Source organism: Dicentrarchus labrax, unplaced genomic scaffold (assembly GCF_905237075.1).
Source record: "Dicentrarchus labrax unplaced genomic scaffold, dlabrax2021, whole genome shotgun sequence".
NCBI classification, from domain to species: domain Eukaryota; kingdom Metazoa; phylum Chordata; class Actinopteri; family Moronidae; genus Dicentrarchus; species Dicentrarchus labrax.
The window spans coordinates 144,428-161,720 of record NW_026136954.1 but is presented as its reverse complement, the minus strand read 5'-3'; the positions used below and the strand labels follow the sequence as shown (position 1 = coordinate 161,720).

General features: G+C 41.6%; 2 long non-coding RNA genes across 4 annotated transcripts; both read left to right on the top strand.

The window, feature by feature from the left end:
- Positions 1-103: 103 nt before the first annotated feature.
- On the top strand, positions 104-2,469 carry LOC127360847 (uncharacterized). Its single transcript, XR_007883945.1, has 3 exons — positions 104-281; positions 2,037-2,104; positions 2,399-2,469. It is a non-coding gene; the product is annotated as an uncharacterized LOC127360847 (long non-coding RNA).
- Positions 2,470-6,979: 4,510 nt separating this feature from the next.
- On the top strand, positions 6,980-15,583 carry LOC127360845 (uncharacterized). Of its 3 annotated transcripts, none has more exons than XR_007883944.1 (8): positions 6,980-7,069; positions 7,188-7,396; positions 8,115-8,231; positions 8,584-8,758; positions 9,102-9,173; positions 9,661-9,809; positions 9,970-10,185; positions 14,632-15,583. It is a non-coding gene; the product is annotated as an uncharacterized LOC127360845 (long non-coding RNA). The 3 variants fall into 3 exon arrangements; XR_007883943.1 differs by having other exon boundaries at positions 14,629-15,583; XR_007883942.1 differs by having other exon boundaries at positions 14,524-15,583.
- The last annotated feature ends 1,710 nt before the right edge of the window (positions 15,584-17,293 follow it).

Sequence of the window (17,293 nt, the reverse complement as noted above, 5' to 3'; positions counted from 1 at the left end):
CCTCTTCTTTCTCAATCTCCAGAGGTCACATTTTTTAACTTCAACCACTGAAACTCGGGACTCCTATGGTGAACAAGATGAGGATGCTGACGGTGTTTTCGGTTTTCATTTCGGTCGTTCCTGGCCCATATGGTTCAAGGGGATTCATTTTAAGATTTTCTGTGTCTCTCAGGTGTTAGAGACAGAGAGAGAGTGCGCAGCTGCCGTGGCCTGCCCTGGTTGCCAGGACAACCAAAGGTCTGCCTGGGACACCCACATGGTTAGCTACACAGGATGACAAGGTATTAATATGCTAGCGCTAGCTACCTGGCTAGCCAAAGAGAATTAGAAGGTATTAAAATACTAGCTCCTTAAATATGTTACCCTGCTATGAGCCGTAACTTAATTTACATTAGCACTCCTTCAGGTGCATAATACAATTAAACACATTAACCAAAGCTAGCGCGTAGCTAGCGCTTAGCTCGTAGCTAGCAATTAGCGCGTAGCTAGCGCTTAGCTCGTAGCTAGCAATTAGCGCGTAGCTAGCGCTTAGCTCGTAGCTAACAATTAGCGCGTAGCTATGGTTAATGTGCTTATGTGTGCTAGCTAAAGTGAATGAGTAGGTATTAAAATGCTAGCAGTAGCTAGCGTTAATGTTTTCCTCAGTGTTCACTGTATGCTAACAGGTAGGGGCTCTGCTGGACACTAAAGGTTTCAACAACCTACACTGCCTATGACTGCACATTAAGAATAGTTTTCTTTTTTAATTATATTTTACTCATCAATATAACTATTGTTATCAGTGTTATTGATACCATTTCTTCTTCTTATTGTTGTTGTTGTTATTATTATTATCATTATTACTACATACTTATTATTCCCATCATTGTGGTTATTACTTATTTAGTTACTTTAGCAATTTTAATTAAACCATGGCCCTTCCTGCATAAATCGCGGGACAATATTATGCCAAGCTCCATTTAAGAAATCTCATATATTAACAATTATTTGCGGTCACATAAAAGCACATAACTGTAGAAACAAAGGGAAAAAAAGTCATCATATCTCAACAATCTTCTTGTCAATTCGCCATCAATATAATCCATAAATACAAAATATTGGGCCGACTTTGTCGCATCAACTCATTACCAGGCTTGCTATTTCAGTGGGAGGAGATCATGGGAATAGATGGAATAAAACACGATTCATTATTAAAATACGGGGTGGTTGGTGGATAAAGTATACGCCGAATTAAACACAGGTGAGAATGCTGATTAACCGTGTATTATGTGTGTGCCATGGTGAAGGACAGAGGAGAGAGGATGCGATAAATAGAAAATATGGGTAAATATAGACGCACCCTCTCTGCTCTCTGACCTGCCTCTCTGTCCCCTCAACTCTTCCTTTCGTACGTCATCGCCGTAACAACAAGTTGCTCTCGCATTTCGTGACCTGATTTGACATTTAATAACTTTGATTGGAGGACAGTTATGGGACGAATGTTATTGGCTCCATTGAAAAACGTTCAAATAAATAATATGACATGAAATTACTAGTAGTGTCACTGAGTAGTGTCAATTTGTTTTGGTTCACAAAAACAATTTCCACAATATTTCCAATATTGCAAACTGTCAACATTTTGAACAGTCTTTTTTTTTCTCTCATATGAACACACACACAGATGTTGAAAGCTTGATCTGTCACACACCTAAGCGATGGTAGAGGTCACATACTGTAAACTACTCGGCAGTGTCAGTAATGTATGGGCCAGAGTGACGGGTCAGAGCAAGGCACAATCAAAATTTCTTTAGGAATTTTCTAGTTTAATAAATGTCATACAGAATGTGCAGGTGTAGTGTATTTAATAATTTACCATAAACATGTTGGATAAAAATAGATCTAGGAAAATCTACTTCCTATGTCATAAGAAGTAGAAAAAACATACACAACATAATTTCCAAGTTTAAATTCAATCAGTAATGTTCTTACCTTCCATGTTTCAATCTATTGTATAATGAATGCCTGTAGATGAAAACATGGACTTCCTCTGTCAACAGGAAGTGGGAGCTACAGAAGTAGGAGCTACAGAAGTAGGAGCTACAGAAGGAGCACTGGTGAGTAAGTGGTGAGTAAGTGTTAGCTCTGTAATTTATAGATTTTTCTCATTTTTATGCATTTTTTAACTTTTAAAAAGTCGTTTTTATTGCATTTTCTTTTAAAATGAAAATGTTATGAGATAGATGTAAATGTGGAATATCAATTTTATTTTCCAAATTTCAATCTACCTTCTACTTAATTCATAAAATCAAATAAAAAATAATAAAAGCTTGCAGCTTTGGTTTGAATTCTAATTCCTAGTTCAGCCAGATTCAGCATCCAAAGCACTAAAAAATCCTTTAAAAAGGTCCTTTTTATGCAGGTGTCAACAGGAAGTCAGGCGTGTCAACAGGAAGTCGGGCGTGTCAACAGCAAGTCACTCAGCAATGCCAGGCATGTTAATTTGTTTGCTGTACTTGTGTTTGCTTTCTAAAATTAATTTAGTCAGACAGAGGTTAAACTTTCTAAAATTGTTTATATCTAACTGACACATTGATAGATCATGCAATAGAAATGAGGATGCAGATGCCAAATGAAGGCCCCTCCATCCGACTTGAGATCCAACAACAACAACAACAACAACAACAACAAGGATCTCCCCAAGATGCACCATATAGGCATGTGCAGTTTCTACTTTAAATATATATAATTATTAGGGCTGGGACTTTATTGCGTTAATTACGATTAATTAATTACAGAAAAAATAAATAAATAACACAATTAATTTTAAATTTATTTTTGCATTCCAAACAGTGCGTAACGTTGCTCGTTGCGCGAGTTCCAGGTGTGTTGTGCCAATGTAGGTATCCCCGCCAGAAAGTGTTTCCCCTGGCCGCGGGAGCGTGCATTCATTCAGCGAAGGCGTAGGAACAGCGTTGCGCTTGCTTTCACCCAAGTAAATTAAAACTAATAACAATTGCATTGTTTAATTCAATGTTCTGGTGTTGTAATTATCTACGAGGTTTTGCAACATGGCCCACCCATCAAAATAAATGCTTTTATTATTTTGTACGTCGTACTACGTACTGAACGGGAAAACCATTTCCTCATGTGATTTGACATATAACACGCTGTAATTCAAGTCCTGGTATGAAATTTGTCGAACTAAATAAACGTCGATATCCAAAATCAAGATCACTGTGATTGTTTTCTGGCTTCAATTACGTCTATGAAATCTACTTCACTCGAAATGTATTATAATAGACAGATGAAGCCTGACCATCAAATAATTTATTTTATGTGAACTTCAGATACTACTCTATATCCTCTGTGATTATGAACAAGTTTCTTCTCTTCTAGCCAAAGATATGGGGCGAAACATATTATTTCAGACTGTTTACCTGTCTGCCAGATATTGTACCCCCCCCCCAAAACATTTTTTTTTTTAAAACTTCAAAGACAGCAGAGACACGCGGAGCCTGTGGTAGGGCATTCAGACCATCACGGACTACAAGCCCGCGCCCCAGATCTGCAACGACAACATCTCTCTGCTCAACAACCTCAACAGCTTCTTCGCACGGTTTGAAGCTACAAATAACACAAGCCCACAGAAAACTCCACCCCCTCCCCATGATCAGGCTCTGTGCCTGTCTGCTGCCAGTGTGAAGAGGTCACTCTCCACCATCAACCCCCCGCAAAGCAACAGGCCCAGACAACATCCCAGGCCGTGTGCTGAAGGACTGCTCAGAGGAGCTTAAGGACATCTTCACGGATATCTTTAACACTTCTCTGAGTCAAACTGCTGTCCCATCACATTTCAAGGCCACCATCATCATACCTGTACCAAAGAAACCTGTTCCATCCTGCTTCAATGACTATCGCCCTGTGGCACTGACCCCCATCATCATGAAGTATTTTGAACGGCTAGTCATGTCTCATATCAAGTCCATCCTCCCCCCATCCTGGACCCCTTTCAGTTTGCATACCCAGCCAAACGTTCCACAGAGGATGCAATCTGCTCTGCTTTCCACCCAGCCCTCACCCACCTGGACACAACAGACTCACATGTGAGAATGCTTTTCATAGACTTTAGTTCAGCATTCAACACCATAATTCCACAACAACTCATCTATAAACTGCACCAGCTGGGGCTCAACACCTCCCTTTGCAACTGGCTGCTTGACTTCCTCAGTGAGAGGCCACAAACGGTACGAGTCGGCAACAACACCAAGAGCAGCATCACGCTCAGCACAGGGGCCCCCCAAGGCTGTGTGCTCAGTCCCCTGCTCTTCACCCTGCTGACTCACGACTGCACACCAACCTACAGCACCAATCACATGGTGAAGTTTGCGATGACACAACTCTGGTGGATCTCATCACCAAGAACAACAAGACCCACTACAGGAAGGGGGTCAACCTTTTGACCACGTGGTGCAGAGACAACAACCTCCTGCTGAATGTCAGCAAAACCAAGGAGATTGTTGTTGACGTCCGGAGAGACCACACCGAACACCCACCACTGACCATCGATGGTGCTGCTGTGGAGAGAGTGAGCAGCACCAAATTCCTGGGGGTGCACATCAGCGAGGACCTCTCCTGGATCACCAACACTGCATCACTGGTGAAGAAAGCCCAACGGCCTCTACCTCTCCTTCGCAAGCTCAAGCGAGCAAAAGCTCCCCCACCCATCATGTGCACATTCTACCGGGGCACCATTGAAAGTATCCTGTCCAGCTGTGTGGGGCGGGAGCTGCACTGAATACAGCAGGAAAGCACTGCAACGTATAGTCAACACAGCTGGTAGGATCATTGGTGCCCCACTCCCTTCCTTACAAGAAAGCTACCTCGATTGTGAGCGACGCCAGCCACCCTGCACACACACTGTTCAGCCTCCTGCCTTCTGGAAGAAGGGACAGGAGCCTCCGTGCCCGCCTCCACGAGACTCACAAAAAGCTTCATCCACCAAGCTTTCAGGAAGCTAAATTCCATTTAAATTGAAAAATGTTGCTTCTCGTGTCAAATATTGATATGCGATTAATTTAAATTAATTAATTACAAAGCCTCTAATTAATTAGATTAATTTTTTTAATCGAGTCCCACCACTAATAATTATTTCAAATAGTATGATGCTGAATCAAGTGATGTTTGTACTATAATACAATAATGTGGTTTTGTTTTCCTTTTAGATTGGGAGTGCTATGTGGACGAGCATGGGACCTGTGGGATGTGCTCCTACTTCTTATAATAATGATTGTAATTATTTTGATGTACTTCATTCTCATTATTGTTCTCCATCAGTACAAGTACATTTAGCAAGTTTGGGGTCATTAAGATTTTTGTTTTGTTTGAGATGTTTATTTTGGTAATTATGTAAGTAAAAAATATTATTTATAAGATTTTGTTTTTCAATTTGGTTTCCTTTATTAAAACAGTTCAAACTGCAAAAAGTTTATTTTTATTCCCTGATTTTGTGTGCTGCAGAACAACTGTAAAATAAATGTTTTCATCACCCTTCCTGTACAGAGCCAAGGCACACACTGACAATAACAACAACAACAACTACAACAACACTAACAGACAGAACGATGATGTGGAAGAGCCAAGACGCCTGTGTGCTTGTCTGGGGTCTTATAATTATTAATCATGCAAATAAATGATCATGAAATTTGGGTGGGGTTATGTTTAGGGCTTAGGATCAAGGATAGGTTTAGGATTTGGAATTATGGTTATGTTTACGGCCTGGATAAGGGTGAAGGGTTAAGTTTAGGGCTTAAGATCTGGGTTGGGTTTAGGGTTACAAATCATCATAGCCAAATCCTAAGTGTGCTGGGGTGCAGATCCCATCAGGTGCCACCGGAGGGCAGGCGCTGCCCCTAACCTGGCAGCACAAGTGATGCCACACCACATATGACTCAACCTGTAGCGGGTTTCCACAGAGAGTTTCTAAGTGTGTTGGTGTGCAGGAGGATTCCTGATTACAAGTCTATTTGATAAGTTTTTAATTATATTTGTATATGTATATAAGAAATCATGTATCACTTCATCTCTTTGTTCATTTATTTTAATTAATCAACTGTATACAGATAGTCAAGTGAATTTTTGCTCTTTTCAAAGATTAATTGAGCAGGAAGGAAACGTTGGGGTCAAAGGTCAAGGTATGTATACATGTACATATTAAATTGTTTGTTTGTTTCTGACTTGATATATTCATTTTTCATTAATCAACCGTATCATTAGACAGACATGTCTATTTTCTTTTCTTTTCTGGCAGATTGAGATCATGTCGGCTCCCGCAAGTCTGTCTCCCCCACACCAGACCACAGATACTGTTATGGTTTGGTTTATTATGTCTTTGTTGTTGTGCTTCTCTTTTTGTTCTCTCTCTTCCCCCTCCCCTTTCTGTTCTCTTGCAGAGCTTGTGTGGGGCAGGGTGGTGTGGCTGGCTTCCTCCTGTTGGCACACCTGTTTTCACTCAGGCCATTCCCTCCACTTCATTAGCCCGGTCTCTTCTCCGGCTCTCTGCTGTTCTGCTACTTACCCACGTCTAGTTTTGCCTGTGCAAGTCTTCTGAAGACATCCTCCTGCCAGCCAGCTCCTTGCCTCACCTGCCCGTTTCAGTTCCGGTTTTGTTTTGGATAACTATTAAATATCTTCAGTTCCCACACACCAGAGACTGTGTCTTTGCTTTGGGGTCCAAGTCTCTAGAGAACCTAACAGATACCACAGCCTTCTTCACGTGGCCTCCAAGACTCTCGAAGTCATTGGCGAGATTCAGTGGCGCTCCCTCTGCTATTCGATACACCTGAAGGTGCACTGAGAGCACGGCATGCCCCGGATGGAAACAGTGTTACAGAGGCTCCTAAAGGAGATGAAGAGAGGTTTGCTCCTGAAGACCCTGACCTTCATCTCCTGTGTGGCCATCATCCAGAATGGAGATAAATGTGCTTGGGGGGGCGTGTCGCAGGCGGGGTTGCAGCAGCTACAGATCCAGGGGGAATACAAGAAGAAGAAGAATCTCAGGATTTGGAGCCTGCATCCAACCGTCCCCTACAAGGTATGCATTGCCTGGCCTGTCCGTGTCATTTCATAGCACTTGTTTGTGATATGTTATTTGTGTTTTTATATGTTTATTTATTTTGTATTATTTTTGTTGTTTTTGTTTTTTTCCCAAGCACTCCACCATCCCATCCCTGTGACCACCACCGAGTGAGGAGAAGGAGGAGAAGGCCTAACTATAAGCTTTGTCAAAAAGGAAGGTCTTAAATCTACTCTTAAAGTTGAAGAGGGTGTCTGCCTCCCAGACTGAAACTGGAAGATGATTCGACCAAAGATGAGCTTGATAACTGAAGGCTTTTGCTCCTATTCTGTTTTTTAAGACTTAGTAAGTAATCCTGCATTCTGAGAGCGTAGTGCTCTAGTCAGATAATAGGGCACTATGATATTAATCCTTGATAATAATCGCATGAATGCTGGAGTCATACTTAAAAAACTCCCTGTTGTGTGAGACAAAGGTGTCATGACTGTATCCCATAGACCCATATTTGGCCAAACAGGTCTCAGTCATTCTCTAGCCAACTATGTATTTTTAAATAAATTAAGTGTCTCAAAGTTGGGTGTTTTTGCAATAAAATATGGGGAAGTTGTGTGGTCGTGGTGGAAGTAGCTTTAGAAATGACTAAGGGTCTAGAATCTGGTTTGGACATGTAATATAAGTGCTTCCTGACAAGTTCAGCTCATTTGGAGCTATATTGGCCTAAAACTGTTGGAAAAATTCAAATGTATTGCAGATGAAAAGACTGAGAGGCTTCAAATCACCACAGGACTAGAGTGCAGAATCACTGACAAAACTTTCAGCCTTCTAGCTTGAGAGGAAAAAAACTCTCCTCTGGCGGGGGAGTACATTTGGAGAAGTAGTTATCTCACAGTAGTGTTTTCTGTGTATATACATTTCATTATAATCACTATATACTGTCCTCACCATAGCCCTCCAAGGCAAACTGTGATTTGTGAATTTGGTCTATACAAGTTTGATTTGATTTATGCTATGTATATCATTGCTTTGGAAATTAAAGACCTTTCTTTATTGAAATACCTCACAGGAAGTGGATGGTGCTTTGTTTCAAGCAAAGCAGGCCCACTACGTGCAAAGGCTGAGAGAGTTGAGGGCAACAAACCCAATGCCACCAATGGTGTCCAGGCTGGACCTTGACCTTAAGGTCGGTGACAATTTATAATGTACACAGTGTGCCAAGTGCACTTGATTCTGTTCATGTGCTATAAGAGTACAGGTGTAAGTTCTACTGCACCTAGGTGAGGCACCCTTTCTCTGTGGCCTCTCCTGAGGTTTCTTCCATTTCTATTCCTTGTTAAGGGTTTTTATTTTGGGGGGGAAGATAGAGGTCACCCTCTATTTACAGATTGTACATGCCTCTGAGGCAATCTTTCAGTTTGAGCTATCCAAATAAAGTTTGAATGGAGGTCGACACCAGTGACTTGACTTACTTGTTGCAGTGGCCCAGGTTGGTGTATGACTCATAAGTTGCTAAAATGGTTCTCTTTGTTCTCTAGTTGGCCAACTGCATTGAAGAAGGCTGGGTATAAACCAACATCAGTCAAGAATATGCTCAGCAACGCAAAGACCTTCCCCTCCCACGTAGAGCTCTTTCACTGAAAAGAAAACCTCCTGACAGCCACCCGGATTGGCCAAAGACTGCATCAAGAGACTGCAGTCGGACTTTCTGGGGTAGGTGGTGGTTCATAGGCGGGGGGTCAAGAGGAAAAAGAGACATAAGTGAAGTAATAATTAGTTGAAGTTTTAAGGTAAATGCCTAATGGTTTGGGAAGAAAGCCTAGTAAATTTGGAAGCTGAAATTGGAAGGGTGATGGTTTTTCGAAGGAACACTACTAAATCTGGAAGCTGAAATTGGAAGTCTTAAAAGTCTTTTCATTAAACAATTCCCCAGTTTGCAATCAATAAAGTAAATCTTTCTATCTTTCAGGGAAGCTTATTTCATTGACAAAAAACAAAACAAACTGAAAAATCTTCCTATTAATGTCTGCTCAATGTTTGTCATGTGTATGACCAGGGAAACTGGTCAGTGCCTCGGAGGAGCAAACATTCATCATGGTGGCAACGATGAGGACCCCTGCTCTGCTGAGTAAGTATCCTCCTTATCCTTTGCTTTGTTACTGATGGGTTTTTCTTTTGGTGAAGGACAGATTGTAAAGCCCTCTGAGGCAAACTGTAATTTGCGAGTTTGCAATATGAAATTTGATTTCAGTCAAGCTAATGCACAACTTTAATTGTGGTCCCAAAACACCCATTAAGAGTCTCAAGAGCTTTAGGAAATCCCAAAGTATGACAAAGGTAGAAGAGGAGGCTCCTTTCTTGCTTTCGTGGGCCATACAAAAATGGACAGATTCCTCGTCCTTGCGACCATTCAAAGCGCTGTCCAACTCTAGTCAGCATTAACCCCATTCACACACATTCATGCATGTACTGATGGCTATGCCACCAGGAGCAATTGGGGTTGCTCAAGTATGCTTCGACGTGTCCACCATCTTTTCCAGTTGGTGGATGACCACTCTGCCTCCTGAGCCACAGCTGCCCCTAATGAAAGACTAATAATTTTTTTTCTTTTCCAGAGCAAATGCAGGAAAAGGTACAATTGGTCACCGTAGAGCTCCTGCAGGGTTACCTTATCGTCACTGGACACTGGCCAGTGGTGTACTGCAGCCTGACAAAGAAAGAGGTCTGGGAGCGAGAAGAAAAGGAGGGCTTTTACATGGTGTGGGTGAGTTAAACATGATTACCTGTGGCAAGGAAATTTAGTTGACCACAACTAGACTTGGTTATGTCTTTGAAGATATTTCACCTCTCATACAACTTTTATCATCATCATATATGATCATCATCACCAAGTCAAGTTGCATTATTTTTTATGTGTATTTTAGATTGAGAGTAACAAGACCCAGGCCACATATGGGCACGCCCAGATGGTATTCATCAGAGTGCTCGATTGAGTCTACCCAAAAGTGCCTCTTGTTTTCCATAATATGGAGGGAAAAGAGCACTGGAAGCTGGGCCTTCTGCTGAATGCGGCGTGGAGCGACTCAGGACTCACCAGTACTGTGACATTCAACCAGATCCACTCCAGGGTGAGAAGTCAGGTGAGCGGCACCTTTCACCCTAACCCACCACCCTCCACCATCAATCAGGGTTAAGTGTTAGCATAACCTTACTCATGTCTAAGGACCATTACTAAATCCAGGAGCTGAAAGTGGAAGTGTAATGGTTTTTTAAGGGGAACCAAAAGTCTTTGGAAGACTTATAACCAAGTCCATTTGCATTCGATTGAATTTCCCTGTGGTTCCTTTGTGTCGGTCCATGCTGCCTTCAACACCAGGCCAAGCCTCCGGTGCACTTTTCCCTCATTGTTGGGAAATATCAAAGGTATTTTTGAATATGCACTCTAAAGGAGTCTGATGAATCTCCGGAGCCATCCATGCTCAGTAGAATTGAGCACCATCTGGGTGTGCTTTGTCTAAGTCTTATGACTCTCGATCTAAAAAATAGCTTAACAATAGCATAGCATAATTTGAGTGGTGTTGATGACGATCATAATAATAATAATAATAATAATAACTTGTATTTATATAGCGCCTTTCAAAATACCCACGGCGCTTTACATGAGAATTAGCAGGGGTTTGGGGTGGGGTTAAAGGAACAGATTAAGGGAGAGAGGGAAGGAAAGACTGAGTGACAGACTGAGCCAAGACTGATGGGAAAAGGCCATGGCAAAGAGGTGGGTTTTGAGGAATGATTGAAAGGTGTCCAGGGTTGGCTAGATAGGACTGAAACCATGTAAGGGCTGTACCGGTTATGCCAAGGTCATGGGATAGGGATTTGAGAAGGATTGTGTGGGAAACAGTGTCAAAAGCTGTGTAGAGGTTGAGGAGAATGAGGATACTGATTTTGCCAGAGTCTGCAGCGATGAGAAGGTCACTAGTTATTTTGATGAGGGCGATCTCTGTGCTGTGGTGTGCTCTGTAGGCTGTAGGCTAAATTATAATTCATTTGAAAGCCTTGTTCTTAGTCTTTCTCACCCAAACTGGAAAACACTGCAGCCAGTTCTATTTATTATAGTGTACCGCGCTCCTGGACCGTACTCTGATTTTAGATCTGAATTTTTGAGTTTCTATCAAGTTTAGTCCTTAAAACAGATAAAGTAATTATTGTAGGTGATTTTAATATTCATGTGGATGTTCAATTCAATTCAATTTTATTTGTATAGCGCCAATTCATAACAGAAGTTATCTCAGGACACTTTTCAAATAGAGCAGGTCTAGACCGAACTCTTTAACATTAATTACAGAGACCCAACAGTACCACCATGAGCAAGCACTTGGCGACAAGGGCAAGGAAAAACTGCCTGTTAAAAGGCAGAAACCTAGGACAGATCCTCCGGCTCTAGGTGGGTGGTCGTCTGTCTCGACCAGTTGGGGTGAGAGAGAGAGAGAGAGAGAGAGAGAGAGAGAGAGAGAGAGACAGACAGACAGACAGACAGACAGGTGCACAGCAACAACAGTATTGGCAATGGCAGTCAAGCAGGACCATGGCAGGAGGCTCCACCAGGATCCATGAGAACCTGCGAGACGAGAAAGCACAAGAACTCCGGGGAAGAAGTGGAGTTAGTAACATGCATGAAAGGGACATGAATGAGTGCAGAAAGAGAGAGGAAGAGAGTAGCTCAGTGCACCATGGGAAATCCCCCGATAGTCTAGGCCTATAGCAGCATAACTAAGGGATGGTTCAGGACTCACCTGATGTTGACAATGACAGCCTTAGTAATGCATTTATATCATTAATAGACTCAATTGGCTTCTGTCAGAGTGTAAATAAACCAACTCATTGTTTTAATCACACTCTTGACCTTGTTTTATCATATGGCATTGATATTGAACATTTAATAGTCTTCCCACATAATCCTTTCCTACCTATGACCATTATTTAATAACTTTTGAATTCATACTATTAGATTATAAGCCATTAGGCAAAACGTCCTACAGCAGATGTCTATCTGACAGTGCTGTAGCTAAATTTAAGGAGGGGATTCCTTCAGTGTTTAATTCAATGCCATGTCTGAATTTAACAGAGTCCTATAACGACTTTAGTCCCTCTGAAATTGATAATCTTGTCGATAGTGCTACAGGCTCACTACGATCAACATTAGACTCTATCGCTCCTATAAAAAGGAAATTATTAAAACATAGGAGACTAGCACCTTGGTATAACCACCAAACCCGCCAGTTAAAACAAATAGCTAGAAAATCTGAAAGGAAATGGCGCTCTTCCAAATGATCAGAATATCGCTCAAATTGGCAAGATAATCTTAAAATTTATAGAAAGGCCCTCCGTAATGCCAGAGGAGCCTATTACTCAGCACTAATAAGAAGAAGAAAATAAGAATAACCCTAGGTTCCTCTTCAGCACTGTAGCCAGGCTGACAGAGAGTCACAGCTCTATTGAGCCACATATCCCCATAAACTTAAGTAGCAATGACTTCATGAGCTTCTTCTATAATAAAATTATTACTATTAGAGAAAAAATTAATCACCAACTGCCATCAACAGTTACCAGTGGCTCTCCAAGTTCAGGGACTTCTGTCAATGTAAACTTAGATATATATTTAGACTGTTTTTCTGCTATCGATCTTCATCAGTTAACTTCAATCATTTCTTCATTGAAGCCATCAACCTGTCGATTAGACCCGATCCCAACTAGGCTGCTTAAAGAAGTTGTTCCCTTAATTGGCACTTCTTTACTGGATATGATTAATCTTTCTTTATTATCAGGATATGTACCACAGTCCTTTAAAGTAGCTGTAATTAAACCCCTTCTTAAAAAGTCCACTCTTGACCCAGGGGTTTTAGCCAACTAAAGACCGATTTCTAACCTCCCCCTCCTCTCTAAGATTCTGGAGAAAGTAGTCGCCAAAGAGTTGTGTGAATTTCTGCATAACAATAGTTTATTTGAGGATTTTCAGTCAGGATTTAGTGTTCATCATAGCACAGAGACAGCTCTGGTTAAAGTTAATAATGACCTTCTGACTGCTTCTGACAATGGACTTGTCTCTGTACTTGTATTATTAGATCTTAGTGCTGCATTTGACACCATTGACCATAATATTCTTTTAGAGAGACTTGAGCATCAAATTGGCATTAAAGGAACCGCACTAAGCTGGTTTAAGTCATATTTATCAGATCGCTCGCAGTTTGTACATGTTAACGATGAATCTTCAATAAATACTACAGTTAGTCATGGAGTTCCACAAGGTTCTGTACTTGGACCAATACTATTTACTTTATATATGCTCCCTTTAGGCAACATTATTAGGAATCACTCCATTAACTTTCACTGTTATGCAGATGATACGCAGTTATATCTATCGATCAAGCCCAATGAAATTAATCAATTATCTAAATTACAAACATGTCTTAAGGACATAAAATCCTGGATGACCTGCAATTTTCTGATGTTAAACTCAGAAAAAAACGAAATTCTTGTTCTTGGCCCCAAAAACCTTAGAGACTCACTGTCTAAAGATATAGTTACTCTAGATGGCATTAACCACCCACCTAGAGCCGGAGGATCTGTCCTAGGTTTCTGCCTTTTAACAGGCAGTTTTTCCTTGCCCTTGTCGCCAGGTGCTTGCTCATGGTGGTACTGTTGGGTCTCTGTAATTAATGTTAAAGAGTTCGGTCTAGACCTGCTCTATTTGAAAAGTGTCCTGAGATAACTTCTATTATGAATTGGCGCTATACAAATAAAATTGAATTAAATTGAATTGAATTGAATTGCAGGGGTTCGTAGAGCTCATGGTCAGACAGATGTTGGTGAAGCTGGGCAGCCACTGCTTTATCCAGAACCTTGATGAGGAAAGGCAGGTTGGAGATCGGCTGGAAGTTGCTGAGATCATCAGGGTCCAGACCAGGCTTCTTTAAGATGGGAGTGATGGAAGCAGTTTTGAAACTGGGGGAAACAACACCAGATGCTAGGATGGAGTTTATTATGTCAGTGATGAAAGGGCAGAGGGCAGGGAGGTAGGCCTTGGAGTTGGCATGGGGTCCAGCAAACATGTCGAAGCTTTGGCCTTTGATATCAGACCCGAAACTTGTCATCATATATGATGATGACGATGAAACTTGTATCAGAATCAAAGACTTATAACCAAGTCCAGTTGCATTTAATTGATTTCCTTGAGATAACTATGAACTGGATGATGGAGAATATTCACAGACTTGCTTTTGGAAGGAACATTACTAAATATTTAAGCTGTAATTGAAAGCATAATGGTTCTGGAAGTGGAAGTGTCATGTCAGATCCACCCCAGGTGGCTTTTTAATGCTAAAAAATGAAACAAACATAACATTTTGAAGACTAATGTTCACCCTCTGTTTGTCATCTGTATGTGACAGTGAATTTATAAACCATTTCCTCCTTCCAAGGCACGGAGACAGCTGTCCAAGGATGAGTTTGGTCAGGTTGTGGCTGCCATGTGCCATGACATGGCGATGGCAGAAAAATATGACTGTGCTCTTCCGTTCATTAAGGAGGCCATGGAGGTTTGCAGCCTGAGGATGAAAGCCCTCATGGAGGAAACGGTGGACCCGCATCCTGCCTCCACCTCAGACTCTGGGGGTGAGGAACCAATGTATGCTGACAGCATGTACTCTGTGTCTGAGCTCTCTGAAGGAGAGAAGGAGTTAATGAAGATGAGAAGGCGGCTTTTCGGAGCAGCAGGGAGGGAAGAAAAGCAAAGGAAAGAAGGACAAGGGTCAGAAAGATGAGGAGACGTGCCCAAGCCTTTGAATCAGACACCGACCCTGAGTGCCTGATGATCATGACGGATGCAGCGGAAAAGCAGGGATCAGAAATGGAAACATTTTACTGAATAGAAGAGGAGGGGCAGCGTGCACACGGACCAAGGGAGGGGAAATTGTCTAGGTTCCCATCCAATTGAGGATTTGTAGTTAAGCATTGCTGAGTGGAGTGATATATTTTATATCTGTATATATTGTACTTATGTATATTTTAAATCTGTAGATATTTTATATCTGTATACATTATCAATTATTTTATATCTGTATATATTTATTTATTTTATATATTTTGTTGTGCCTGTGCTGCAGGGGCTGTAAGATATGTGGAACTGGGACATTAACACATGCTGCCTCACCTCCTGGAGGTGAAAGGTCAAACTATATAGAAACTTAGTAATCATGTCATCAGAACTTCTCATCTTCTCTGCAGGTTAGAGGTTGTCAGTTGGGAGCAAAAACCTACAGAAAATAGTAACAATATGATGCCTGGAAATGTGGACTACAGTCAGACAACTGAAATTACAGTTAAATGAAACGGCTGCAAAGAGTTTTTGTAAGAAAAGTTTTCATTTCCATCAAATTGTAGGAGCAGTGACAGTACAAAAGGTCTTGCATTGTATAAATAGAAAAATAGATTAAGATTATGATAAAATTTTAAAAAATCTAATAAAACGCTTGTCGCTCACAGTATTTTAGCAAACAACTGTGTTCAAACATGTCCTTGTTCCCACAGGTCACAAACATAATGACCGATAAATTATGAGTCCACCATGTTGCTGTTAAGTGATGGGCTGGAGTCAGCTTTGTTATGACAAACTAAGGCACTAATGCCAGACCCATCAGCCACACACTGACTGTAATTGTCAGCCTGTGTTTGACGTTTTGAAATTGATTCAGTCTCTCGGCTTCTGTGTAGTTCTGGATGGTTTGGTGATGTGTCCTCGGTCTTTCTTGTAGATGGGAATACACATGAGTTTTGCCTTCTCCTGGATGATGTTGGTCACTTAGAGCAGTATCATCACTTGACTTAACACAGCAGAGGGTGGACGCTGCGGTGAGAAAAAGAGAGAAAGTTTACAACACAGAAGAAGAAGACTACTGATTTTGCCTAATCTGAGGCTGGACTGTCACACACAGAGGAGTCATTAACCACAACAAAACATGTATAACACATCTATTGTTTGTGCTGGGATGTAAGAGCACCACTTCTTTCCCTCTTTCACTATGATGGACATTACATGGAACACAGAGGGGAGATCTCAGTGTTAGCCTGAAATAAAATTAGTTATAAAAATCCTGTCTTGAGGCTACTGTCCATGTGATCACTGTCAGACAAAACTCATAACTCTATATTTATAGACAATTTTCATCTTTTAGTACAAAGGGTAAAACAAAGGACAAATACAAAACACTGAACAATTACACATATTCAAGGTTGGGTATTCAAGGTCTAGGTGATCAGTATCCATAAGACAAAATATTATACACAACACGTGGATGTCTTGAACATTTGGCTTTCAAACACAGAACATTCAATTTCGAGTTCTTGTCCACACTTGGGAGTTCTATGCATTACTTTGGATTGTGGAGGAAAGTATTGTCACTTACACAGGAGATGTTTCTCCCGTTGGCCATACTGAAGAGCCCTCCACCTGTCATAGAAGACTGTGTCAGTAGGAAAGCCAGCATCGGCCATCTGCTTCTTGGTTGGTGGCTGGCCAGTCAGATTAAGTGGAAAGGCCTGTAGGAAAGCTGCAAGGTCCTGTTCAGCTCCAGTCTCCCCGTTGTCTGCATCTTCTCTTCCTCGCTCCAGTGCCCGGTTGCTCCTCTCCTCACCTGAATCCTCAGAAGAGGAGTTGTAAGATTGAACAGGTCAAAGGATAAACACTGACAAACACATGCACCAACAGACACAGTGGTCGACTGACGTGCGTTTCAGATGATGGCACATACTGTCTGAGGTTCCTGAACAGGGTGCAGGTGTCCACGATGTTATCCAGGTCTTCATGCAATAGTGCACATTGGCCATGGGTGTGGAATGGGCCATGTAATAAGCCACGCCAGCTTTCTGCTCCTCGTGAACTGGGAAGCCACCTGAGTTTCACAACCCTCCTGATTTCCTGGCTGGTCACATTTGGGAGTTTGCAGCTGCAATGCAGAAGACATCTCAGTTGACTCTCACTTACAAATCTGAATTCTGAACTGTTCACTCAATGTGCAAATTAGGATGTCAATTTTGTCCCATTCTCTCTCTCTCTCTCCACAGTGCATATAGCAAGGTCATTGCTGGCACTCTTAGTGGGCCTACCATTTATGGCCAGAAAAAAATATCCCATCATCATCAACACTGATGTTGATGTAATCAGGGAAGATCCATTGACAGTAGCCCTCGAGC